The sequence below is a fragment of the Miniopterus schreibersii genome (assembly GCF_964146895.1).
Source record: "Miniopterus schreibersii genome assembly, chromosome: 16".
Taxonomy (NCBI): Eukaryota; Metazoa; Chordata; class Mammalia; order Chiroptera; family Miniopteridae; genus Miniopterus; species Miniopterus schreibersii.
The window spans coordinates 12,025,131-12,052,495 of NC_138116.1; the positions used below are offsets into that span (position 1 = coordinate 12,025,131).

The window sequence follows — 27,365 nt, forward strand, 5'->3', positions numbered from 1 at the left end:
GGAACCTCCCAGAGTGAGGAAATGTTTGTAAAACAGTTAGTAAATCACAGGCAGCCGAGGTCACCGCGCCGAGCAACCCGAGGGACGCGCGGCCAAAACCCCAGCTGTGAAAGAAGGGGGCCCCGGACGCTGTTCACGGCTTGAACCCCATCTGAATGCTCTCTGGGGTCCCCTCCCTGCCCTTTTCCCCGCGGTCACTGCACAGCTCCGACGGCTGGGCGGGTCATTAGCTCCGGGCCACAGGGCCTGGCTTTCCATGCCCGGCGGGTGCCCAGTGAGGAGGCCAGGGCCCTGAGAACGTCCTCTACAGAGGGACACTGAGCCTGTGGTCCTAGGGGCAGAGCTGCAAGTTCCAGCTGGAAAGAAAGAATCACACTTGACCTGGGGAAAAAAAAAAAGTCTGCAGAGAAAAACAGAAGGCAAAATTCGTAGCTGAACGTTTCCATGAACGTTGAAGTACCTTCTCAGGCCCTCTTTGATCACTGCCCTCCCTGACTACGGACGGTACCATCTGTCTATTATTCTTTTTGTGATTTTACACAGATGACGATGTGGAAACTGTTAGGTTCTGCATAAACTCTCTCTTCGGTGCCCCGTTGTCCCCCCAAAGTCAGGAAGACGGGAAGAAAAATAAAGTCAGAGCATTAATGAGCTGCTAAGGGAGCCAGGAGGAAGACGCACTGGGAGGCTCTTCCCAAGCACTGGGCAGAGGCCCCTCCGCCCGATGGACGTGGCGCTCTCCGCACCACCCTTCACTCCAAAAGGGATTCGGTGAAACCTGCACGGTCTTCCTCTGCACCAGGCTCAGTCTGTCCACACAGACTGTCACTGCGCACTTCAGCCACGCCATGAGCGAAGGGTAATCATTAGGGGCTTGGAAATCTTCTCCAAATGAGAAATACAGTCAGAGATGGAAAGGTTTACTTTTTCAAATATTGAATAATAGAAAAGATGGAACAGAAAAAAGCATGTAGCCACAGATTACAACCAACAAGTGATCAAAGATGGACAGCAAGGTGCTTACATTTATAAACGAAAGAAAAAGTCTTGAAATTGTATTAGTCGACTTCTCCGGCAATCAGACATAATTTAATGTGAGCCCTGATTCGCAACAGAGGACCAGGACCACCTCAGTCACAAGGCTGAAACTATAAATAGAAACTCGCTCCTGGAAAATGCAGGGCCCTGATTGCCTAAACTGAAACAGGACAGATACATAAGAATCAGCTGCACTGCTGAAAGGCTACTGACTTAGTTTTAAGTTGGTCGGGCTGTCTCTGTCTACGAGTGATGCATTTCTTTTACTCCTTTTAAATACTCAGACCATGTGAGAGCAACAGAAGATGTACTCTGGAGTTGTTTTTCTGGGTTGGCGTTGAGTCAAACACACTCTTCGCTCATCTCTCACACTTTTGTCATAATGGCAGGCCAGCGGTGATACCATATAATTCTCAGCTTTGCTTTGTAAAAAATTAACGTGGGCTATGCAAAGATCAAACAAGATTTGGGGCCCAATGCATTCTTATTCTAACTAATGGAGTAATTAGCCCAGACAGCCTAGAGCAGAAAATCAAGGAAAATCAGAAGGGAAAAGTCAACTCTTTGTTGAGAGCACTGCTTAATGCTTTGAGTAATGCTTCAAGGCAACTGAGAAAGGCACGGGACTTCAGAGCCAGATCTGGGATCAACTCCTGGCCTCAACCTGATTTGCCGTATTGAGACTGGTCGAGTCATTTCAGATATGGTCAGTTTCCGGATCTGCAAAATGGGATTCAAAAGCACTACCTACTAAGAGTGTTGATAGAACTAAATGCGACGCTTCTTTAAGTACCTGGAATGGTGTCCGACACATAAGCAGCACTCCAAAATGTCAGCTACCTTTCCTCAACCACTCCCCTCATGTCACTGAAGGCTTTCTTTAAAAGTTATGGCTTTTTTGGAATGAACATGGGACATACTCCATGAAGGGAGCCACACCATTCTCTCTCACCATCAACCACAACCTGGGCACCGAGTCTCTGGGGCTTCAGGCCTCTCACTTCCTCTAGCACCACATATGTTATGGTCTAAGTCAAAAGGACTCCTTCAAGCCTCAGAGAAGAGTGCGTGCCCCCCAAAATAAATGGGCTTGACTCAAACTTTGGATATTTAGCTATTTAAACATGTTGCTCACAGCTCATGTACTCAGTTTGAGGAATTCCTCTTGGCTCCTCTCTCCAGTGGAAATGGATGGTTTCCACATTACATTCCTTGCCCCCTTAGTCAGCTGGCAAGTTGGATAAAGTAAAAATAAATTCAGAACAAACACACACACATACCCATATTTCAGTGCTATTGTGACTCAGACAAGTAGGTGATTACTACAGGATAGAGGCATGATTATCGATCACAGGCCTCCTTGCCCCGATTTTGCTACTAGTAGATATTTGTGAGTATAAGGTAGTTTGCACTTTGAGAAGAAATATTGATGTCATTACTTGATTTTAAGTTTGGGTTAAAATTTACCTTGGTTTTTTTTTGTTTGTTTGTTTGTTTTAAAGCAAGATCTCATAATTTTAATACTACTAAAAGGCAACTGCCCTGGCCCGGTGACTCGGTTGGTTAGAGCACTGTCCATAAACCAAAAGGTTGCAGGTTCAATCCCTGGTCGGGGCGCACACGGGAGGCAACCAATCGATGTTTCGCTCTCTCCCTGTCTCTAAAAATCAATAAAAACATATCCTTGAGTGATGATTAAGAAGAGAAAAAGGATGAAAAGACAGTGAATAATGGCCTATAGTTTCTTACCACTTGTCCTCACTTGCCGACTGGCTATGGGTATGCTGTACCACCTGCGTGAGACTCGAAGGCACATGCCTGTCCTGCTAAAAACGGCTCAGAGCTTCTAACTTGGCTTTAAAACCCTATGTGAGAGTTTTATTTTTTTCTTTCTTTCTAATGTGGATATTCTTAAGCTGAGGCAGGGTTTGGGAGAGGTGTTCTATCAACAAAGTGTACTTTCCAATTCTATTTGGAATTTCAGAACGTGCTTATTAGGCTCAGAGAAGGTTCTCCACCTGAAGAATTATCAACTCTGTCCAACTGTACATGGCCCTATGAGTGTGGCAAGGAAATAAGACCCCAAGACTGGCTGAATCAGAAGCAGGAAAGAACAAAAAAATATTAGTATCATGGGAGAGCCAGCAAGTCGGTCAAATAACTGAAGATACTGAGCCACCACCCTGGTTGAAAATCAAAAGAAATCCGCTCCACTTCCAAAGCCTCTTCAGTGGGAATGACACTGCAGAGGATCAGGAATGTCACTGCGAAGGATCAGGAATGTCACTGCGAAGGACCAGGAATGTCGCTGCAAAGGAGGCGAACATCCACAGCCGCTCTGCCATTTAGTTTCTGCTCGACCTCGGGCAAGTCGAGGACCTTTTCTGAAGCTCAGTTTCCTCCACTGTGAATGAAGATAAGCTCTCTCTCATTAAGCTGATCTGGCTCTAAAATGGTAACTAGTATGCTTTGCTCACAGTAAGTGCCACACGAATGGCAGTTGGTACTATTATCAGATGGCATTCTAACCAGGAGGGCAAGAAATAATAAGCTGACTAACTAATTGTATTAACCCCCTTCTCATTCGCTCAAACCCCTTGCACTCTGATGTCCTAAGCAAGTTGTGTTGTGACCTAAATAAAAATTTTACCACTAAGTCAAGAGTAAGTTCTAAGTTTTTTTGTGTTTGTTTTTTAAAGAGGGTAAGAAATGAAGGGGATCTACTTCCAACTGCCTTAAACAGGATGCTGCAGTTCATTTTGTTAGATTTTTTCCCAAGCATGTTTCTATTTAAAACCATCTTTTTGCATGATTCTGGAAGAGAGGGTATAACTAAGTCTTATCTCGTCCAAAATTGGTGTTTCCAATTTCCTTACATAACAAGGCTTGAATGTTGTGGAGGAAGTAGGCAAAAACAAAGTAACCGAGAGAGATCAGAAAGCAAGAGACCTATAACCTGTAAGGTTAAGAGGTTATGACCCGAGGGCCCTGAAGTAAGGTGGAAGTCTAGAAGGATGTTTCAGGTACTTTTAAGCAACGAACTTTATGGGGCTTTTTGAAAAGGGCTCGAGATAGGATCTAATGCTTAGGATGACATTACTGGCATGAATACACTTAGAAAGATCATAGGGACCCCATCAAAATTAACCTGTCACTGTCGTTTGAGAAAGGAGCTGTAGTATTAGTAACTCATTACTCTTTGCATTTGCTGTTTAAAATCGAAGTGGTCCACCCTGAAAGTATTTCTTTGGACTTGTCCATTGTAGTAATTATCCTAGTCCTACACCTTTGGCAAAGCACAGCCAGGCCACAAATCCAAAGGAAAAATACATATGATTAGACAACCACAATGAATCACACACACGCACCCCTAAAAAATGGTGTCAATCACATCCTGAATTTGGTTTTGATAGGAAGTTGAGAGGAAAGTTGCGCTCAGTACAATGTTAAGGTGTCATTAATGGAACACTACGTGCTGGTTTCTCCCTTGAGTTTTACTAACGTTAGACAGGGAAGCAGTTACAGCTGTGGCAGTGTAGAGGGGGAGGAGTAAAGCTGGCTGGTGTCATATACGTTCCATAAAATAGGACAGACATAAGCATCTGTATTATGTGGTTGGACATGGTATGCACATGGCTAAAAGAGGGAGCGGAAATAGAAGGAAAAAATATCTTCCTGGTATATCCCAGCAAATCATAATACATTAAGGATTGGGAAAGTTTTTTAAACAATAAAAATAAGATGCAGGGCTGCTTTAACAAAATTCAGGAAGGACAGCCTCTACTGAATACTTTCTTTTTGTTTTTTCCATAAAGAATTACAAGATAGAGAAAATGTTTGTTTCAGTTACATATTATTAGTAATCAATCTATAGTAAAATATATTAAAAGTCTTTGGAGCTTGTAAACATATATTAAAGACATTAGTCATCAGCGATTTCTAAGTATCATTATCTTAAAAGCCCTAGAAACGTGCACCTTTCTAATTTACAATTATGTTCAAGTAATCTGCATCAATCTAAGGAAACGTTCAGACTCTCCGAGTCAGGAAATTAAACCACTCGTTCTTAAATTCTGAGCACACCTCTAAGCCTGTGTCTTGCTTTTATACTGAATGTTCGTAGATAAATGCTAAGAAAATCTTTGAGACAAACTGAACAGTATATGCGGATCACACAGATTAACCAAAAGGTAAGTGCACAGAAATGAAAAAAGGGCCTGTGAAGGGATAGAAGAGAGTAGGATTTGCAGTTACAACACCTTTGCCACACATTCACTGTCCTACTAAACGTAACTGATCTAGTATGGAAATTAAGGTAAGAAAAAGTGCCTCCCCCCAGGTTGCAGGTATTATAGAAAACGTTTAAATGGGTGATGAGTTAAAAATCAGCATTTCCTGCACTTTAATTTCATGTCATCAAACATCTATTAAATACCGATCATCTATGCAAGACCAAGCATGAACAAGACCTAGTTTTCTTGCCATGGGAACATTTAAAAGTAAGTAATACGTAGATAAAGGGGACAGATTCTTAACACGCTCCTAACATACTCACCTCATTGCTTATTTATGGAAATATCCGACTAACGCATCATCTAAAAACCATCAGAATATCTAATAAAACGTGGATGCTTGAGCAACACTCGCCCTAGTACTACTGTACCACAGAACCAAGTCAAGGGGGAAGTCAGGACAGTCACAAGGTAAATCCGAGTGCATCTGGGATCAGCAGAGCCCTGATCATGTCAGTCTCTGCAGGTCCTTCTCCAGCTTCGCTCAGCTCTTCGCACTCAGCGGTGTGTCTGCGGCCGGGACGTGCCCAACCTGATTAGGAGCCCCCAGCACCCTCCAGCCACTCGTTCTACCTTGGTGATCTCGGTAAGATGAGAGGAGGTATCAGGGCCGATCGCTAAAGATCCTTCTAGTTACGACATTCATTCTACGAGGAGAGCTGAAATGTTTGTTTCCGGCAGATGATTACAAGAAGGAAAATGCATTACTTTTGTGTCAGGCCCGCGCATTCCTTAAGACCACATCTCAATTTTGGCAACAGACCCTAATTTAGGTCTCTGTATGGATTCCAGCATCATGAGCTCATCCTACACCTTAAAAAATGTATTCATTATGTAAGCATTCCCTTCAGCAAACAGAAGGCTGGAGAGCAGGAAAGTGCGGCTTGCCATTCAATTTGGCTCCGGCAGAACTTTCCATCACTGGGAAGAGGCTGCCCATGTCTAAATAATGAGAGCAAATGTTTCGTCCTCATGGTGGTGTCTTTTATTTCACTGTCACTTTGGAGGGGTTTGAAAGTCACAGGCTGTCCACCTCTGGTTCTTGCTGCATCAACAGGTTATAAAAATAATACTTCGCCTCCTGGAATGCAACCTTAAGATGAACTCAGGAAAATGGTATTCGTTTTTCTGTTGGATATATTAGATGTGCAATAACGATGTATTATAAAGTAAATCAAATTACAAATATGAACCCTATCCCTTGGATAAAGTCCTGGGAGCGAGCCAACACCACAATTATTATCTTCTCTAGCATTGAATGTTCTACATAAGTGTTTGGAAGATGTAAACAGGACATAAATCTGAGATCGGTTCTTCAATCTGTCTACAAATAACCATGACATTATATATAAACTGTAGTTTGGAGCATATATGCTCTCTGTTTAAGCAGTTAAGAAGTGTATCAGACACTATGATAAACAGAAAAAACGGAGCGTGAATACCGATAAATGGAAGCCTTCCGTCTAGGAAAGTCTTCACTTATTTGATTAAGTTAGGTGAAAAACAGAGCAGTCATGCTTGTAGCCTTTCTTCCTTTCCCCTTTCCTCTGCTCTTTTCATTTCTAATGCGAATCGGAAGTCTATGTGGAGCAGTCTGGCTAGCCCCAGTCTAACCTCCCCATCTGGAAGGGGGCTAACCAGCCTTGGGGCTACTTCCAACCCTTCCCAGCTGTTAGGTTGGGGTTTTTTGTTTTTGTGGGCTTGAGAAAGCATATTTATATAAATGATTGCCATATCCTTTGCCAGCTGTTGACCCTGCTCTTGTCCCGGTTGGGGCATGGTTTTCATTTTTAGCGGCCACAGACTGGAACTGACCCTGATGGAGTTAGCACGCTATGCAAACAGCTTTACGCGCTATGGCTGTGACAGTTCAGACAATGGACGCACAGTGTAATCCAAGGGACCGGTGTTTCCCTTTGGGCAAATGTCACAGAATCCAGAGCTGGAAGTATCAGTTGAAAAAATAAATTCTGAGATTCACTGTTATGGAATAGCTCCTCTCAGACGGCAGCGATTTCAGCTAGATCAAGAATTTAGCAGCGGCAACAAATGAGTTTCCCCTTGTACATAATATGAGCCTGCAAAGCTCTCAGATAGGCCTGCAGAGGCAACTGTCTCTATAATCATATAAGAGGTCAAAAGAAGCTGTGTTTTCAGTTTTTAAACTAGGTACATATGCTTCTGATGTTAATGTCCATGAATAAAAGAAATTTCATCCTTGGACCTTAGTAGGACAAAAAGATAAAAAAATCAGTTTGGGTTTTGCTCACTGCTATAGCTTACCAATAATCAGGCCTAGCAACCCAATCAGATCATTTCTTATGCTCATAATCAACCAAAATAAATCGATGTTTAATCTTCAGATAACCCTAGTCACAGTGAACTAGAAAGTTTAGAAATATTCCTAGGGTGAGACCAGTTGGGGGAGGGGGACCCACAGAAATGAGAAGGGAAATCCCTTAAGGACAGTTTAACCTGGACAACCAATATTCCATGTGCAGTTAAATGGGGATAAACTGTATCAAGGCCTGGCGGCCACAAGCACAAACAGCGTATGTGAAGAATGAAGACATTTAATTAAAAAGAAATCGGTCCTTAATGTTGAGAGTGATATACCTAGCAGAACTGAAGATCTGTACAATTTGATAATTCACAGGGTCATTCCGTCATTGCCAACAGATCATTACTAAGAGTCTAATTGTAAAGGGAAAATAGCAAGATAGCCTGTCAGAAAGAAGTCCTGTGTTAGGTTCTTGCCCTCTCTTCGAGCCTGCAGGCTGGCTGGCGATAGCAGATGGAGTCTGCCATACACCACTGTAATTAAAATGTGAACCTCATCTTAGAAGGCAGAAGAGAATAGCTGACACATAGGGAAGCCGGGAGACAGAAAGAACAAATATTTCCTGCCATAGGCATTTTCAGTCTTTGGAAAAAACAATCCAAAAGGAAATGTAGCGTATGAATTTAAGCATCACGTACTTAGCGTATGTTTCAAAAATCCTCGGGAACTTGAGCTCTAGAACTGCTTTAAAGGCAGCTCAGAATTTCAATCAGCTTCAGCACAGTGGAAATCTCAAGTGCAGACGGCATGAACTGGTGGGATCTATGCTTCTCTGTACTCTGATTAACTAATGACAAAATCTATGACATTACAAGGCAATATTTTCTTTCTCTGGTGCAAATATATTTGTGATAATGAAGAAAAGAAAACAAAGCCATTTGTTGCTTATAGCATATCCTGACTGAAAATGTCATACCATTGGTACAAGCTAATGGCATAATCTCCAGACACACATTTTTTTTTGGTAAGGATAATATATAATTAGATTTTTAAAAATTCAATATTATATCCCATGTCTTTTATATTTACTTTGATTATTGATATATTGAGGCTTATTTCTGCCATCTTATTTTGCATGATCTGTTTGGGTTCTATAGATTGCATTTCTAATAATGATTTACCCTTAATTTTTATCATATTGCATGTAACTATAAATTTCCCTAAGTTACTCAATATCACAATATTTGTCCTAAATATGCTTTAATTGCCACTTGCATATCACATTTCCCTCTGCATTTTCATTTTCACGGTGAAGTACACCTTTAAAGGATTTTTTTTTCCCCAGCAAGAGCAAGGCAGTGGTACTACTGTGTGAAAGTACTGAATGATCATTTTAGCTGGGTATAGAATTGTAATTTAAGAATTATTTTTGTTCAGTACTTTGGGGTATTACTCTATTGCCTTCTGCTATTAATTAATGTCACCAAATAGAAATCTACTATCTATTTTTCATATCTATGTAGGTAATATGTCTTTTCTCTCTACTAGCTTTTTAAAAAGCAACGGTCTTCAATTTTACTATAAAGCATGTAGATATGAATTTATGTATATTCTGTTCAATACTCAAGTTGTTCATTTAATCTAAGGTCTAAATCTATTCAATTCTCTTATATGAATATCCCTTCTTAGTCATTCTCTCTAATTATTTTAGAACTCTTATTAGGTATATATTGAAGTTTCTGAACTTGTTCCTTAATTATTTCACATTTTTATCTTTCTGGGCTGCTTTCTGAGAACTACTACTCAGAAATATAGTTTAAAATTGTTACTGGGTTTTAAAACTTCAATGTCATTGTTTTATTGCTAATATTTTGAAGTTATTCTTTTCCATAGCCACTTGTTCTTGTTTTGTGTCATTTCTGCTGGCTTTTGTTTTATAATTTCTTGTTTTATAAAGCCATTCCTTTATCCTTTCGAGATTCTGAAATATAAAGGTTTTATTTTCAGGTTGTTTTATTATTTTCCTTTTATCTGAGTGACTTCATCTCCTGTTTGCTGACTTTACTGTCTGTTTTTATTGGTATTAATGTATTAGTTTATTTTATAAATGTTAACATTTTATTTGTAGGCATATCTTAAGCAGCAGTTAGAGTGAATTCTTTTCACTTTCTCTATGAGTGCACCATACCTTGTTTTCTAGTTAAATGGTTGCCTCAATTGAACCCCTAAACCTCCAGTACAGAATCTGGTCTTATATTAGGGGATGCAATTCTTGGTAATATGGGGGGAAATCCAAATCAGAAAATGAGTCATTGGATACAGGCTGTCTTTATCTTCCCACCTCCCTAGGCATGCGGTTTCAAAAAAGTCTTAGCTCTTGGTGGCAGTCAGCAGCAGCTTTAATTGGTGTCCTTCTGAAGGCACTACCTGGCCCCAAATAGAGCACCCTGCAGAAGTCCAACCCCTGGCCACTGAGCCGTCTTTCAGACACTAATACCCACAGTCTCTACCTCTTGGCCCCTTGCATTTCTGTCCAAATTTTGGTACATGGAGATATCTGTCTTATTTTTTAGCTTTGCCACATCTTCTAAATTCCCTTTTTTGTTTTTTCCTTCTATTTTTCCAGTAGTTTATCATTAAGGTATAGACTTATAATATCATCTTTACTGAAAGAGTTCCCCAAACCAACATTTTTGTGGTCTCTAAGTCATTCGTCTTTTGATTTTCCAAGTCAGAAGGATCTCATTTATATCATGGATACTTACATATGCAAGCCATGCTGAAAAGTTATTACATGCAAATTCTTTCTTTCTTTCTTTTTTTAAAATCTGCACCCAAGTATATGTTTATTGATTTCAGAGAGAGAGAGGGAGAGAGGCATCAATGTGAGAGAGAAACACTGATCGGCTGCCCCTTATATACTCTCAGACTGGGGATCAAACCCACAACTTAGGTATGTGCCCTGACCAGGAATTGAACCCACAACCTTTTGGTGTACCGGACAAAGCTCTGACCAACTGAGCCACCCGGGATTCATATTAAGCTCCCCCCTCTTCCTCATGCCTGACACCCAGTCACCATACCTGAAAATGTTTACTCCTGAACACTTACCCATTTTTTATCCCTCTGTATTCTTCGCCTTTCGTTTTCATTTACCACTGCCCTAGGCCAGGCAAACACTCTAAGTCTCTCTTAGTCTTCCTTTGAATCTGCCTTTTCTACAGCTATCAAATTGCATTGAAAAAAGAAAGCCTGACGATATCGCTTCTCTCCTGCTTAAAACCCTTCTCCATTCCTTACAAGACAAAGTCCAAGCTCCTTCACTAACACACACACTCTTCTGGGTTCCTCCCCTGCAGTTCCCTGTCTAGGAATTTCTATTATGGCAGCGTCAGCCTCCCGATGTGCCCTTTGAACATGCCATGGCTTTTCTTGCCTCCAGGCCTTCCCTGTGCTATACTGTCCCCCCGGATTGCTACCAGCCCAGCACCTCCTAGGCCTGTAGAAAGCTTTCCCTACCTCAACTCCAAGCACGGAAAGGAACTTAGCAACAAAGACCAGCCCCTGTGGGGTTTGCTGTTCTTTGTAGTATAATATTATTAGAAATACAGTTGATTTTAATCTCTCCATTATCATAGGCTTAATATATTTGAAATTTTTACGTTTCTACTTGAATTTCCTCTCCTATTGCCCATGAAGGTCAACACTGTGCTCTGAGAAGTCTGCACCGAGGACCTTTTCCCTGTGTGTTGTACTTGGACCCATAATGTAGCCACTGTATGCATATTCACGGGCTAGGGCCTATGTGTTAAGGTTGTAGGAAGCAAGCAAGCAAATCACCACTAGCAATAAAACATTTTAAAGGCAAGTAAAATCTCTTTCTAGTAATCAAATGGGCCAAGATGCGAGAGAAACAACTTTGGTACAAAAGACCCTAGCATCGACTTAGCTCCTAGAGCAGGCTGTGGTTTACACCACAATGTAAACGAGGAATCGTGTGGAAATTCTCATGGGGAAATCCCACAGGAACACTTGTTAGACAATCACTACTGAAGCTACATGATAACAGGTGATTCTTTTTGCTGAAGAGGAAAGAGAAAAGAAAAAAAAGATCTCAGATATCAGGACACCAAATAAATAGATCCCTAAAGTTAAACAATAATAACAATAAAACTTGCTAGTTTAGGGGCTGGATATTGTTTAATACCAAGAATAGCAAGGAGACCGTGCCAAGGGAGAATGGGTCACTGAAATCCTAAAATTCTGTGGTGCGTTTGTTTGTTTGGTATGCAAATACGTGGAGGGGGAAAGCCTCACAAGTACAGAAAATAGCATTTGTACACTGGGAAATGGATGTTAAGGATAAGACACTTTTAAATCTTAAAAACAGTTCACACTGCTTCATGGACTCGGAAAACGGGCTAGGAAGGGATCTGGATAGAAAACAACACCTTTGTAAAAATTTAAGTGAGTAAAATTCAGTTCGGAAAGAAGAAATTCTTCTAAAATTGAGTAAGATTAATTTGGCGTGTTACACAAATAGGAGGAAATCTGCTAAAAACAAGAAAAAAAGGGGGGGGGGGACTTAGCTGCTAATCTTAGGTTAATAGCAAATGACCCCATCCACTCTTAACCTCAAAGACTGACCTCTTGACCCACAGCCAGTGGCCCTGTTCAGAAACATGTTGCCACCAGAGTCAATAAAAAGAGAACGTAACGTGCTGAAATTGTTACTGCTAATGACAAGTGACACACACTTTATACTGCCAGTGAGCAAAGCCACCAATAAATAACCCTAAACATGTTTGCGAATATTTTCCTGGATTTCAGTTTCCTGTCCTGTGTCTATAAATTTTTATTTATTTACTTATTTATTTCTTTAGGAAGAACGATAGTAAAATTACCATCCTCAGCTCTTGGGAGCTGTAGGGGGAAATTTGTTAAAGTAAGGGAAAACCACATGGGTAGATGTATTGGTGATCAGCACTACTCAATAATTCATATCCACGCTCTCATTCTCTGGCATGGTCTACGCTAAAAGACAAATGGTAAGAGAGGAGTTTCACAGACATACCAGAATTCTAGCTTAGGACACATCACAGACATGAAGTCCAGAGGCAGAAAACACTAAAATCCTGGTAGACTATTTTGAGTAAGTTCTTAAAATCTTTTAGTGAAGGCTCTATCTTGATGTCTCTGATAATGCTTAAAGTCTTGGATTTGGTTGATGTTGGCAAGTCGATTCTATAAAAAAAATAAATCAACATTATATAAAAAAAATCAACACAAAAAGTGATAGCACTTCAATATTTTTGAAATTTTGAAATCCCCAAATAAGGTTTGCTTCAGTTTTGCCCCTTCCCCACATAACATTGCATAAAATATTTCTGGAAGGATAATGAAACTGGGAATATTGTTGGCCTTCAAAGAGAGGAATTGGGTTGCTGCGGATAAGTGTAGAAGAAAGATTTTTCACTATGCACCCTTTGTATGTTTTGAATTTTGAATCTGTTAAAAATGAAAGATATTAAAAATAAAACAAAAAAATAAAATGAACAAATAACACAAATTATGAGCATGTCTATGATCAAACTCAGAAAGCAGGAAAAAACATCTTTAAGAAAAAAAAGATATGAATTACAGACAGGAAGTAGGCTCTGAGTTAGTCTGCATGTATACACTAGTAAAAATAAAGGTAAAATATAGGGACAGATAACTAATCCTAATAAAATAAACCTTAATACACAGGTTATTTCATAGAATGTGAATGAATCCACATTTCAGTTATAGTACAAATAAATAATAATTTAACGAAATAGAGAGAGCAGGGACACTACATTTTTTCAAAATAGCTGGCTATTAAGTAGAAAAATAAAATTATATTTCACCCACCATCCTACTCCCACACCACTCCCCAAATAAATGTACAGATGAAACCAAATTATGTATATAAAATTATGAATTGTATATTTTTCTCATATTTTGTCTTTTCTTATGATTAGGTATTTCCAACTTGAAGATGAAATGAAAAACGAAGGCTTTTTATCAAAACTTATAACTTGTAGACAAACAAGAGCATAGGAAATAATATAGTCCACAATTCTCAGAGATAAAATTAAATTATGTTTAACTAAAAAAGAACCAGTTTCTCTCCATTTCTCACTCGGATTTTTCTTTTTATAAAATGTTTTCTGCTCTGAAGTTGGTCAAGAGTAAAAGATGCTTTGACATGGTTTTAATTGATTCGTTTTACGCTCAGAGGGAGGATAACAGTGATATGTGAAAGGATTTTTTTCTGTCTTGCACACATCTCTCATTTGTCTATCTTAATTCAATTAAAGGAAATAAGGACAGTTTGACCGATGAATGAACCATATTTTAACCAAGGACACTTCTATTTAAACTGGAGTGTATCAACCACTGTAATTGTCAGTTAGTTACTTCCGATCTCTAACTTTTGTTTTGAGAGGTCACAGCATGGTCATGGAAGAGAACATATTAGAATATGGATAAGTATTTAAACCACTAGCCCATTAGCCAGTCAAAGAAAGAAAAAATTTTAATTATTACTGGCTTAAATGGAGATAACCCCTTTTCGTTGTGCTAAAGGCCTATAAATTCAAATACAATAAAACTTTTTTAAAAGTTGAAATAGTAGGCTCAAGTTTTATTATGCCGGGCCTTATAGGTTTTGGTAAGGAGTTTTGTTGTTGTTTTAAGTAGTTTTATGGGGCATTAATTTACTTTCCGTTAAACTTACCCATTTTAAGTGTGGGTTTGATAAAGATTTTTTGTTAATATACATAGTATGTAATCCTTACCACAAACAAGATATAGAACATTTCCATCCCTCCAAAAAGTCTGCTCATGCCCCTTGGAAGTCAATTCCTTTTCCCCAACTCCTGGCCCCTGGAAATCACTGCTCTGCATTCTATCTCCATAATTTTGCCTTTTCTAGAATTTCATATAAATGGATCATGCATTATGTAGTGTTTTATGTCTGTCTTTTTTCACTTAGCGTAATGCTTTTGCGATTTATCCATGTGGCTGCGTGTATCAATCAGCAGTCCCTTTCCTTGTATCGCCAAGTAAGGATCTAACACAATTTTTTTATCCCTTCACCAACTGATGGACATTTGGTTTGTTTCAAGGTTTTGGCTATTATGAATTAAGCTGCAACAAACATTCAAGTACAAGTCTTTGTATAAACATATGTTTTCATTTCTCTTGGGTAAATACCTATGAGTGGAATGATGAGATCATATGGTAGATGTATGTTTAACTATAAGAAACTACCAAACTATTTCACAAAGTGGCTATCGCATTCTGCATTTCCAGCCATAATGTATAAGGGTTCCACAGTTTCTCCACATCCTCAATACTTGGTATTATTAGTCATTTAAATTTTAGTCATTCTTGTAGCATATATCATTTCTCTGATGACTAATGTCAGAGCATCTTTTCACATACTTACTTGTCACTTTTTAATTTTCTTTTGTTAAGTGTCTGTTCAAATGTCCCTGTCTTAATTGAGTTGTTTTCTTCACTATCAAGTTATAAGAGTTCTTTCCATAGTTTGCACATGATTTCTTTACTAAATAGTCAATTTGTGTTACTTGCAGTACTTATGTTGTATAAAGTCACTGGGAACACTGAATTAGTGAATATTGAAATTTCCTAGGGGAAAAACAAAGTGAGGTTCCTTTGAGCCTCTGCTCACAACATTATGTCAAATAAAATGCCAATCACATTATGTGGTTCATTTGCTAATGTCTCATCAGCTTTGAAAACTAGTCTCAAAAGCATTGAAAACCTGCTCATCCACCTTTTTCTAACACTTAGCAGATATTTTTAAGATTCTTCCACAACCGCCTGATCTGCAGAGCCTTCATTGCAAATTTAGCACTTTTCATGCTGTGTTATCTTTTGAAATGTGCAAGCCAGCCAGCCCTTGCCAAGAAGGGTACAACGTTTCCTGACCCAGGGTAACGTGACTGTAAAGTTCTTTGGTTTCAGCCTCACAACAATGCTGCCCACTACAATTTTTGTCAGTTGTCACCTCCTAATTCCACTTTCCATCTTTTCCATCTAGCTTTGTCACATACTCTAGCATTTTCCAGAGCGGCCTCGTGTACTGACTGGAGAATTCCCTTCCTTTTTCTGTATACACCCTATTGTTGATTAACCGGCACTGCACACACAGCCAACAGCCTTCTAACTCAGGCCTGAATGGAGCTTAAGGAACTCACGCATTTTCTCCAAAAGGCACATCACAGCCTTCTTGCGCTTAGGAACGCGATGCTTGGGGCCATTTTAAACAGCAAAATCACCAAGAAAAAGTGCAAAAAATGCAAAAACCGCGACACTAAATAGATCACCAAATGGATGTTTGTTTATGAAAGCTGAAACAAGAAGACAGAGTGAGTGTTGCCTCGTTCAAAGGCAGCTGGGAAAGTTTGTGTCAGGCAACTGAAATTTCTTGCAGCTCTGTCCACGTCTGCACACGAAAGCACAGCGAGTATTGATTTGGGGTTACAAAGAAATTTTAGTGAGTCGGTGAATTCACAAACAGGGAATATGGGAATAAGAGGATCAACTGCGTATGTTCTGCAAAGATTTTCTTCCAGTCTGCGGCTTGCCTTTTCATTTTCATAATAGTGGTTTTCCAAGAGCAAACATTTAAAATTTTTTATTTAGTCCAATATATCAATAATTTTTATTGGTTCAAGGTTTTGAATTCTATCTAAAAATCTGTGCTTAATTTAAGAACAAAGAGATATGCTCCAATTTTTTTCTTTTTAAAGCTTTACAGTTTTAACTTGCTCTTGAGATTTATGATCCCATTTAGAATTAATTTTTGTATAACTTTACCTGTGATTTCCCAAGGGTAAATTACTTTTTAATTATTATTAATCTCAGCGAAGCTCATGTAGAGAAATAACAAACATATGTTTATGATTTTTATGAGTTTGCTATACAATATTCAGCTTGAAGGATCATATGAATTAAAATATATTATTTATCAATATAATTAAATCAAAATACACTTATTTTGAACTACAGAGATCAGGAGAAACTTCTTATTTGTAACAACAATTGAAAACATATTTGTCTAAAAACCACACTTAAGACCAGGTTTAGGACTTTGTGCGTATGAGCTCTTGACAGTGAATTTTCTTATAGTGGACACCTTAGCAATTGACATATGAAACAGCAAATTTTCAAAGGATGTGTTCTTTTCTAAAAGCAAGAAACCATAAATTTTAAAATGAAAGGGAATTTCTTCATGGAAAACTGTAATAGCAGAAATTTTTAAATGACATTCACTACTTGAGAAAAGGAGTGGGAGGGCCTTGAAAGAAGTTTTTTCTATTAAGAAAACATTTCCTTCAACAAGTTACAACCAGCATGAACACACAGGAAAGGTCAGTTCATTAAACAAAAACAAAAAAAACCCAACCCTCTAAAATGACACTGAAAGTAACGGTGGAAGCTCGTGTTCCACACGGAGCCCACAAATTCAAGCCAAGATAAAGGCCAAACAGCTAAAAGGAAAAGGGTCCAAAGCCATAAAAACTCACAGACACAAGCACCACTATGGTGGTTACCAGAAGGAAAGGGCGTTGGGGGCAGGTTTGACTTTGGGTGGTGAACACACAATGCAACATACAGATGATACATCATAGAATTGTACACGTGAAACCTATATAATTTTATTAACCAATGTCACCCCAATAAATTTAGTTTAAAATTTTTTTAAATAATAAAGTCCTTTAAATAAGAATTTAAAAATAAAGGAATGAAATACTGATACATTCAGTATGAATGAACCTCGAAAACATTATGCTATCAAGTCAGAATCAAAAGACTACATATTGTAAGACTCCGTTTATATAAAACATCCAGAGAAGACAAATAATATCTAGAGACAGAACTCAGATCAATGACTGCCTAGGGGTAGGGGTGGAAGCAGGGTTTCATTCTTCATATTCTTCTATTTCCCTTCTCAACTACTGCAAAACTGTTTTCAAATTTTATGTTTCATTCATCTCTCAGGGCAGCTTCTGAACTCTGTGAAGGTGTAGTCTCTACCACAATGGTCCCCTCTCACTGAGCAAATAACATGACCTAAGTAACTCACATCTCAGAGCAGCAACAGTAAGACTGTCCCCACCGAATTCATGCTGTAACTCCCAGCTTTATCATCATCTGGCAACTCAGAGAGAAACACCAATTGGCTGATTTTTTTTTTTCCAAAGAGAAAAATGACTGCAGACCATCATTAGTTGAAATATTTAAGCTTTTGGTTGTGTTAATACCCATAAGACTGTTTCTGGGGGCATTGGTCAATAAATGGTTGAGTAAAGGCTCAAAGATAACATCACCTACAGCACTGAGTGGATTCTCAGTTCTCGGAGTTGCTATCAGAATTATCTCATGGCAACTCCATGCCTTTGTTCTGACCTGCTTAGAACCCTTCATTTGACCACTGCAGTATTTCAGGCCTTACCATATAAGCATGGCCTCAGGCCAGGATCCAATCATCATCTCTTGTTCCTCACCAGTCATGTCATTAATTAATTAAAATTTTATATCAGATTGCCATTTTTTGCCAGGGACCATTCCAACTGCTGGGAATTCAACGACAGAAGACAAGGCCCAGCTTCATGGAGCTTATATTCTATCCTTCGGCTCTAAATAGGCATCTTATTTACACATCATTTTATTCTGCAAGCAAAGCCACCTGGGAGATTGGACTGCTGGTTTTTGTTCCACTGTATGGACACACAGCCTGGGACAAATGCTCTCTGACAAACAAAAGTATCAGCCAGCACTTACTGCCAAGGTCCATCACGAGCTATAACAGCATCCCTGAGTTTTCTCATACTTACAAGGCACACCTGTTCTTCAGGTGACCTGACAATCAACTCTGGGATATGTTGGGGATGAGTGACAACTTTCACTGTTTCTCTCATGTCCTATGACAACTCAGGGTCAAATTTTAAGCCACATTACTTCTACCCAATGGCTCCCAATTTAACAGTATCTTGACTCAGTATTTATTTAGTATTGCTTGTTGGCAGAAGAGTTTAATCTCTTCTCTGTGGCCATAATCGCTTTCTTGGTTTATCTTCCAAGATTTTTAAAAAATGAAATAATATGTATCTTCTCAGACTACTCATTAGAAAAAGAAAAGAGAATATTGTAAAGCTCTTGGGATTAATATAAAAATGTACCAGGGCTTCTCTGAGCTTTTAATCAGGTCTTCACAACAAGTCGCCTACACTAATGACTTGATGTTTTACAAAACAGGGAACACTGAACCTGGTCTCAGACACTGGAATATTTTCAATACTGAGAATTAATTTCATAGCAGCTCTGTGCGAGTATGTCTCTAAAACACATCCCAGATAGCTACAGCCTGCAAACGTGTTTTATGAAATTTCATAGCAAATACAAAGGGCCCTCCATGATATACAACTGAATATCCTGCTCGAAGTATCTCAAGTGAGTTCTAGATGACAGAGGCCACTAGGCATGGGACAAGTTGGGATGTGAGAAAAGGACAGTGACATGCCACCTGAAAATTTCTAGTAAGGACAGACATTCCCCCCTGCCCTCTGTAGCTCCTAAGGTTGTTTCCGTGTTAATGACCTCACGCAGCAGACAGGTCCAGTCTTTCTGCTTTTCCTTCTTGTGGAATGATTTCCCTAAAGCCAATGTTGGGCAAAATGCCACTAATGCGGCCATAAAGCCCCTGCAGTGCTTGAAGGGGGAGGCAAGAGATAGAGGGTTAGGTGGTAATCAAGCTTACAGATTAAAGCTCACGAAAGCTACGAGATGAGCACAGCTCTTGGTGTTTATTAACTCTCCTAGCACTGAGCGCTCCTCCCCCACCCCCATGGCACAGAACACAAAGGTCTTTTCATCAACCAACCTCAAAGGCTGGCCTGCTTTAACTACACTCCCAAGAACAGCATCTCGACTGGAGTTTTCTTTGGTATCGACCACAATCAGGCAACAGTTCCCACTTTTCCACATAACGTTAAAACTATTCACGTTTGCAGACAATGACATTTTTCTATCCATGTACTGACATCTGCAAGGGACAAGTGTTGTAGGCACAATATTACAGACAGAAGACAAACAAAAGCCTTTGTCTGTGACAATAGGAGGCTAGCATAGAAAAAAGTTAAAATAGCAACAAAAACCAAACCAAAACCAAAGCTATTTTAAGAACAACAAGAAAAACAACTTTGATTGTAATTTAATGGTTTATAGCAGCACCTTGTCTACTAATCACCCCTCGGAGGTGTTGTAAGGATTGACTCCTCCCCCGCCCCCATCAAACATGCTAACGTGAGGCTGGTTGGCCCACTTTACCAGTAAAGCATCTCAGTCACTCAGTGCATTAAACCAAACCCAACAACTCCTCTCTCCTGCTCGAATTCCCCAACACAAGCCCAGGAAAAACAGATACAGAATTTTTAGAATCTAACAACTATAGGACTTCTGCAATGAGCTAATGCTCATGATTTGCAAATGTTCACCATCTTCGTGCAGGGTGTGTAAGCTTCACCCATTATTTCTACTTTTTTTGACATCTTGAAGGGCTATACCCCAGGTTGTTAAATTTGGGGGTACTAATCCCCAAGGGACATTATTTAATTTTAAGCCATAAAAATTTCCCACCGCTATTTGATCAACTATATTCCTTCACCCTCACAACTCACTTAAAAGTTATGTAAATTATCCAGATGAACAAAAACAATTTACGATTATAACATTGTTAAATGAATTAGATAACAGTGCCTACAGCTTCCCAATTATAGATTGAGACAGATAAATTTATACTTTATTGATAGCAGGACCAGAAAGCCCTAATCGCCAGCGCAGTCTGGTTTCTGGAGGGTAATGACCCATCTCTATATTTATAACAACAATCTCATTCATCATAATTCACATTAAAGAAAAAAAAGAACTCTAGTCAAGCTAATGGAGGAAACGTGTGAAAAGTGATTGGCTGGGTAAAACTCTCTATGCAGCTGGAGGGTCCTAATTGATTATATTGTGCGGCAACTAAGCTTTCTGCCTAGTACAACAGATCTTTATCTAACTGCATTTCAATTGATTTTCACTGATAGTCTTCTTTCTTATGTCCAAGGCTTAAAGTACTAAACTAATAAAAGGATAAAAGACTTTGTAATACAGATTTTGAAATATAATGTCCAAGCAGGACTTCCATGAAATAAGACGGCAAACCAAGTGTGTACAGCCCACCAAACAGCCAGAGGCTGTCGATTTGGGAGGTAATTTTAAAAATGTTTAAGATTGGAGTCTGTATTTGAGAGTCCGAAAGCAAAACACTAACCTAAACATTCAAAGATACAGATGTCTAATGTCTACTTTATTTTAGGACATAGAAATGTAAGACAAAAGATGATCCATTTAGTAGCTATTACACCTGCTCTTATGGAATATATCCATTCTATTGGTTTAGTACAGAATCAAATGCCCTGGATTTGGTTTTCTCATTAAATAGCGATGGGTCTGAAAACAAGGTAGGTAAAAGGGCTAGATAATGTTTACCTTCCAGGTGAAAAACCTACTGGATTAATTGGAACACAAAGCCAAAAATCTCAAAATAGCATTGCTGAACAAAATTTAGAATAAAGGAATACACTGCCATCCTTGACAATTCAACAGTTGAACTGCCATACTATAAACTGTGCATATTTAAAATGTAAAATTTGATGTTTTGACTTATGTATACACCCATGAAACCATCTCCAAAATCAAGACAGTGGAACACATCCATCACTGCCAAAGGTATCTTCAATGCCCCTTTATAACCCAATTCTCCCCTCAGGTGACCTCTATATTTAGGAAACCATCCATCGGCTTTCTATCATCATAGGTTTGTTAGCATTTTCTCGAATTTTATACAAATAAAACCATATAATATGTATTTGTTTGGTCTGGTTACTTTTACCAATTTATTTTGAGATCCACCCATGTCATTGTATTTATCAAAAATTCATTCCTTTTTATTGCTGAGTCATATTCCATTTTATGGATGAACATCAATTTGTTTATCCACTAACTTGTCCATGGACGTTTGAGTTGTTTTCCGTTCTTGGCTACTACAAACATAACCACAGATAAATTTTGATGGATGAGTCTTTGTACAGACACGTGCTTTCATTCTTCTTGGTTAAATACTTAGGAGTAGAATGGCTAGGTCATATGGTAGGTGTATGTTTAATGTTTTAAGAAACTGGCAAATTGTTTGTATGATTCTATATTTCCAACAGTAGTGTAGGAGAGCTTAGGGTACTGTATGTCCTTGCCAAGACTTGGTATGGTCAATGTTTTTAACATTAGGCAACCTAATAAGTGTGTAGTGGTATCTCATTATGGTTTTAATTTGCAATTCCCTGATGACTAGTGACGTTGACCATCTTTGCATGTGCTCATTTGCCATCTGTATTTCTTCTTTAGTGAAATCTATTCAAACTACTTGATCAATTTTTTATTTGGTTGTTTCTTTTCTTATTATTGAGTTTTTAAATATTTACATATTCTTGATAAAAGTCCTTTATCAGATATATGGCTTGAAAATATTTTCTCCCAATGTGTGGCTTCCATTAATATTTTCTCCCAGGGTGCAACATTCCAATAGTATCATTGTAAGAACAGATGTTCTTGAAGTCTAATTTATTATTTTTTTTCTTTTATGAACCAGAGTTTTGGTTTTGAAACTAAGAATCTAAACTTTCATTGGCTTTCTTTATTGGCTTGTTTTTATTTAATTGATTTCCACTTTGATTCTTATTCTAGCTTGTTAAAATGGGAACTGAGGTCATTGATTTGAGACCTTTGTTTTTTCCTAATACTGTATGCATTTAGTGCTATATATTTCCCTCTAAGTACTGCTTTGGTGCATACCACAAATTATTTTTTCTTTTTTTTTACTGAGAAGGACATTTTATTTAGTCATTTTGATTACAACTGAAACTGTAGGGATTCAAAATTAACAACCTTGCCTGTGAGCTTCTTATTACAGACACCAGAAAAAGTTTCAACCTAACGTTCCACGTTGTTCTGCTAGGCTTTATCCAAATGAACCTTTATGAGCTGGCTGCCATCCAGTTTCACTCGGATTCTCTTGCAGAAATTTCACTTCGGAAAGCCAAGTCCTCCAGGATCATATAGTGCACAGCTATCTGAGTGTGGCTCCTAGAACATTTTTGCTTATTCTTTGTATGGCTTTTTCGAGTTGGCTTACACAGAATTCTCCTTTCAGTGACAAAGACAACGTGTTTCCCACTGAACTTTTTCTCCAACTTATATACCAGCTAAACTTGGATTGTTCTGGAAAGACTTCAGTTGAGGAACAGGAACAAAGATTATAACTTTCCAACCTCCACCAACTTCAATTTCCTTGGCCGCTGTGATATTCAACTCCCGTAGCTGGGCCTTGAAGCCTAAGTTCATCAGCTCCAGCAGAGCTTGGGAGATCCCACATTCTGACTCCTCCGACTTCTTACCTTTGGGCTTCATGATCTTGGCGCTTGAACTGAACATGGCCTTCTCCTTGGTGATTGCCAGCCTGGGAAGAGCTGTATCCCACAAATTTTGATATGTTGTGTCTTAGTTTCATTTTCAAAATAATTTTTATTTCTTCTTATATCCATGATTTATTTAAAAGTGTTTCGAAATACATATTTGGGCATTTTTCCAAATATCTTGTGGTTATTGATTTCTAATTTAATTGCAGTTTGGTCAGAGAATACATTTTATATGATTTAAATCCCTTAAATTTATTGAGGCTTGCTTTATGACTCAGAATATTGATTAACATAGTAAATATTCTGTGTGCACTTGAAATGAAGATGGTTCTGCAGGTGATGGAAGATTTATATATATATATATATATATATCAATTATATTAAGTTGATCATTAGTGTTATTCAAGTCTTCTATATCTTCGATGATTTTTTTGTCTATTCTATCAATTATTGAGAGAGGAATGTTGAATCTTCAACAATACTGTGTGTTTGCCTAATTCTGCTTGCAGTTCAGTTTTTGTTTCATATATTTTGAAGCTCTGCGATCAGGCATATAAACAGATTTGATAGGTCCTCTTCATGAATTAACACCCTTAACATTATAAATGACCCCTTATTCAGCAGTAATATTCTTTCTTCTGAAGTCTACTTTGTCTATTAATGTAATCATTGCTGCTTTTTTGGTTATTGTTAACATTGTCATTTCCATCCCTTTACTTTTATCCTATCTGTGTTTTTATATTTAAGTAGATTTCTTGTAGGCAGCATATAATTGAATGTTCCCTTTTAATCCAATCTGACAATTTCTGTCTTTTAATTGGGTGTTTAGCCCATTTACATTTAATATGATCTTTTTTTATATGGTTGGGTTTCAGTTTACCATCTTGCTATGTTTTCTATTTATCTGGATGGGTTTTGTTCTCTTTTCTCTTTTTTGTTCCCCTCACTCCTTTTGGATTAAATAAGTATTATTAGAACTCCATTTTATCTAATGTTAGCTTATTAGCTATATAAATATTTGTTATATTAGTGATTGCTTTAGGGTTAATATATCTTGTAACTTATCAATGTTTACCTTTAGGGAATATTACAACAGTTATATATAGTGTAAAAAACTTACATTTTCCTTTTTACCAACTGGCTTTAAGCAATTTGATTATGATGTGCTTTGGGTCTAACTTTTAAGTTTTGTTAGGCAGTAGAGTAAAGGAGATATCTTGCCCCACTCTAGAGGCAAAAAACTTCTGAGTGTTCTCTCCATTTGTCTGAAAATTTTAAGATTTTTCCACTTTGGCTGGTAGGAAAAGGAACTATTTCCAGCCCCAAGTTCCACTGAGTTCCAATGACTATTCCCTCTAATATTTTAGGGTGACTCTTTCCTGGCCTTTGGGACTTTTTCCTGTGCTGATCAGTACTCAGCTGAAGGCTTGTAAGGCATTCTCTGCAGAACTCTAGAGCTATCTGTGTATCTCTCCTCTATGGTATGCTACCCTGTGAATGCCAGACACCTTGCCCTCCCCAAACTCCTAGCTTCATCTATTCCACTCAGAAAGACTGCTGTGCTCCACCTGGGTTCCCCCTTCCCACAATATGTACTGGCAATGAGCCCGGACAATTGTAGAACACACTTCATTTGTTTCCCATCTCTCAGGGATCAATGTCCTTAATTGCATGATACCCAATAACTTTAAAACTATTGTATCATATATTTGCCTAGAATATTTGTTTCAGGTGGTAGGGTTAGTCTGGTGCCTGCATTCATTGAAGGCCTTGCTTGTAAAACTCTATGTATGGAGCACCCAATTAATCCTTAGAAAATGAATGTTAATTATTTCACCTTCATTAAATCAACTTATAGAAATCGAAAGGTACAAAATCTATTTTAAATGAGATTCGTAGAAAACTGTTCAATATCCACAAATATTATTTTTAAAAAATTTCATCACATTATCACCGACACAACTGTCTGCTTCTCAAATGGTGTTTAACATCTGTATAATAAATGAAAAAGCGTATTAATTTTTATGATTTTGTGTTTATTTATGGAGGTTGGTATTGAGAGACTCTAAAGTACACTGAGGAATACTTAAATAAAAGAATGTGGTCTCATAGCACAGTTAGGGTATCCATGTGCAAAACTCCAAACCTAGTTCTTATACTTCTATGCAAAGGATTGGACATGTAAGATTGTATCTTCACCTTAGATTTCATAAAAATTGCTTTTTAAAGTGCTTTAACATTTTGCTTCAAGCAAAATACTTTAAAAAGTTATCTAAAAGTAGGCTTATTAGCAATTTATGGTCAAAATAACATATACTCTCTAAACATAGGAACGAAATGGGTATTACAATTGTTGCAAAAACACATTTCTTGATTGTAAGGTCTTAAGATTAAAATGGAATACACTCCAATTTTTAATAGTGGGTTAGCTGACAGCACAATGGGAATCCCCGTATGTTACTCCCTAAAACAGATAATGGTTTTATATGATTAGGTAAAGAACAGGCCCCTGCGTAATATGCCTGCGGATGACAACATCTGCATCCACACATATCCTGAGGGGTGAGATTTTCCATTTTGGGGCACTCAGAAACTAGTCCAGAAATCAGCCTACGCTCGCTACTCTAGAGCTCTCAACATCATATATTACTTTAGGACGTTAACTGAAGTAAACAAGTCATTTCAAAACCAGACTATATTGTAATTAGAATATAAGGCATGCGAAGTTATATTTACAATGACTATGTGCCCTCAGAAGAAGTTAATGAACTGAGGCTGACCTTGATCGTTGACTCAGATCCTGCAGCACAGGGCAGTGCCTGCTCCCTCTCCCACATTTGCCAGCCTTTGCTACAACAGTCATAAATTTGCAGTCTTGATCTCTCAAGCATATCATACATTTTTTGACCCATCATTAAGCTTCAAGCTTGTGGCCTAATTAAATTACTGAGGAAAGACACTTTGGAATTCTAGACTTTGGCAGGAGAAAAATTAGAGATAAACATTTAAAAAAGGTGAGAAAATTACAACCTAATCTCCAGGCAGTCAATAAATGATTCAAAGTCACTGTTCAAAATAAATTTTATTTGATTGCCTTTTATATTTTATATTTTCATTTATTTTTAATATATCTTTATTGACTTCACAGAGAGGGAGAGAGAGAGAGATAGATAGAAACATCAATGATGAGAGAGTCATTGATCGGCTGCCTCCTGCACGCTCCCGACTGGGGATCAAGCCCGCAACCTGGGCATGTGCCCTGACCGGGAATTGAACCCCTATCTCCTGGATCCTAGGTCAATGCTCAACCGCTGAGCCAGGCCCGGCCAGGCAGGAACAAAGTTTTCTCATATCCCACATTGATAAGAACACAGTAAGGATTCAATAAATCGCTACCTATTTCACAAAATAAGAAAATGCTCAGAGGGCTGTAACCTAGCATTTTGAGGCCCTACACAAATTGCCTTTTAGCTAGAAGTTGTTGGGAGGGAAGACTGATGAAGCCATCAGTTATATGAGCTACTTTAGAGGACAAAAATATGCCGTGAAAGAATCCCAGCTTGTTGAAAACCTGCCACAGGGAGCTCCTGGAAAAGGTGTTTTGTTTTGCAAGGCTGAAAAGGAACTGAGCGGAGGCATCTCCTAAACTAGCAATAATGGAGGGAGACTTATCAAGAGACTCAGTTTCCTTTGTACATAAAGAAGCCGAAGTTGCAGTTACCTGCTTCAGGTATGATCGTGACCATCACAAAGAATGAGGCAGTGTCACATGGTAGAAAGACAGTATTTGGATTTACAGGTCCTCAGTTTAACGGCCAGCTCTAACACACAGTCATTAAGCTGAAATTACTTAACAGCTCTAACCCTCAGTATATTCATGTATAGAATATAAAATGATAATTACTGCCTGAGTTCTTTCAAGGATTGAGGCAATGTAAGTGAAAAGTTCTCTATAAATGAGAATAATTTTTTTTTAAATCACATAAATGCTCCCAGGAGTAGGTATGGGCAAGCTAAATATTGGTGGGCAGTAAATGTGATTTTCTGTTGAGCGTCTGAGTTCTTAGGTGAGTTTGTCCTAATTCCTTTGGATCCCAGGGCTTGCTTTGAGCACTCTGGGCCCTGATAGGGCTTCCTCTGGAACATATCAGATAACCGAAGAAACTACAAGGACAGGAAAGG

At 38.4% G+C, this 27,365-nt stretch overlaps 1 protein-coding gene and 1 pseudogene across 9 annotated transcripts in view; both read right to left on the bottom strand.

Moving 5' to 3' along the window:
* Window positions 1-27,365, bottom strand: part of BCAS3 (BCAS3 microtubule associated cell migration factor) — a 421,342-nt gene that overhangs the window by 137,641 nt on the left and 256,336 nt on the right. The window lies entirely within an intron of this gene.
* Window positions 22,618-23,199, bottom strand: LOC308568998 (small ribosomal subunit protein eS7 pseudogene; annotated as a pseudogene). The gene has a single exon. The product of its transcript is annotated as a small ribosomal subunit protein eS7 pseudogene (transcript).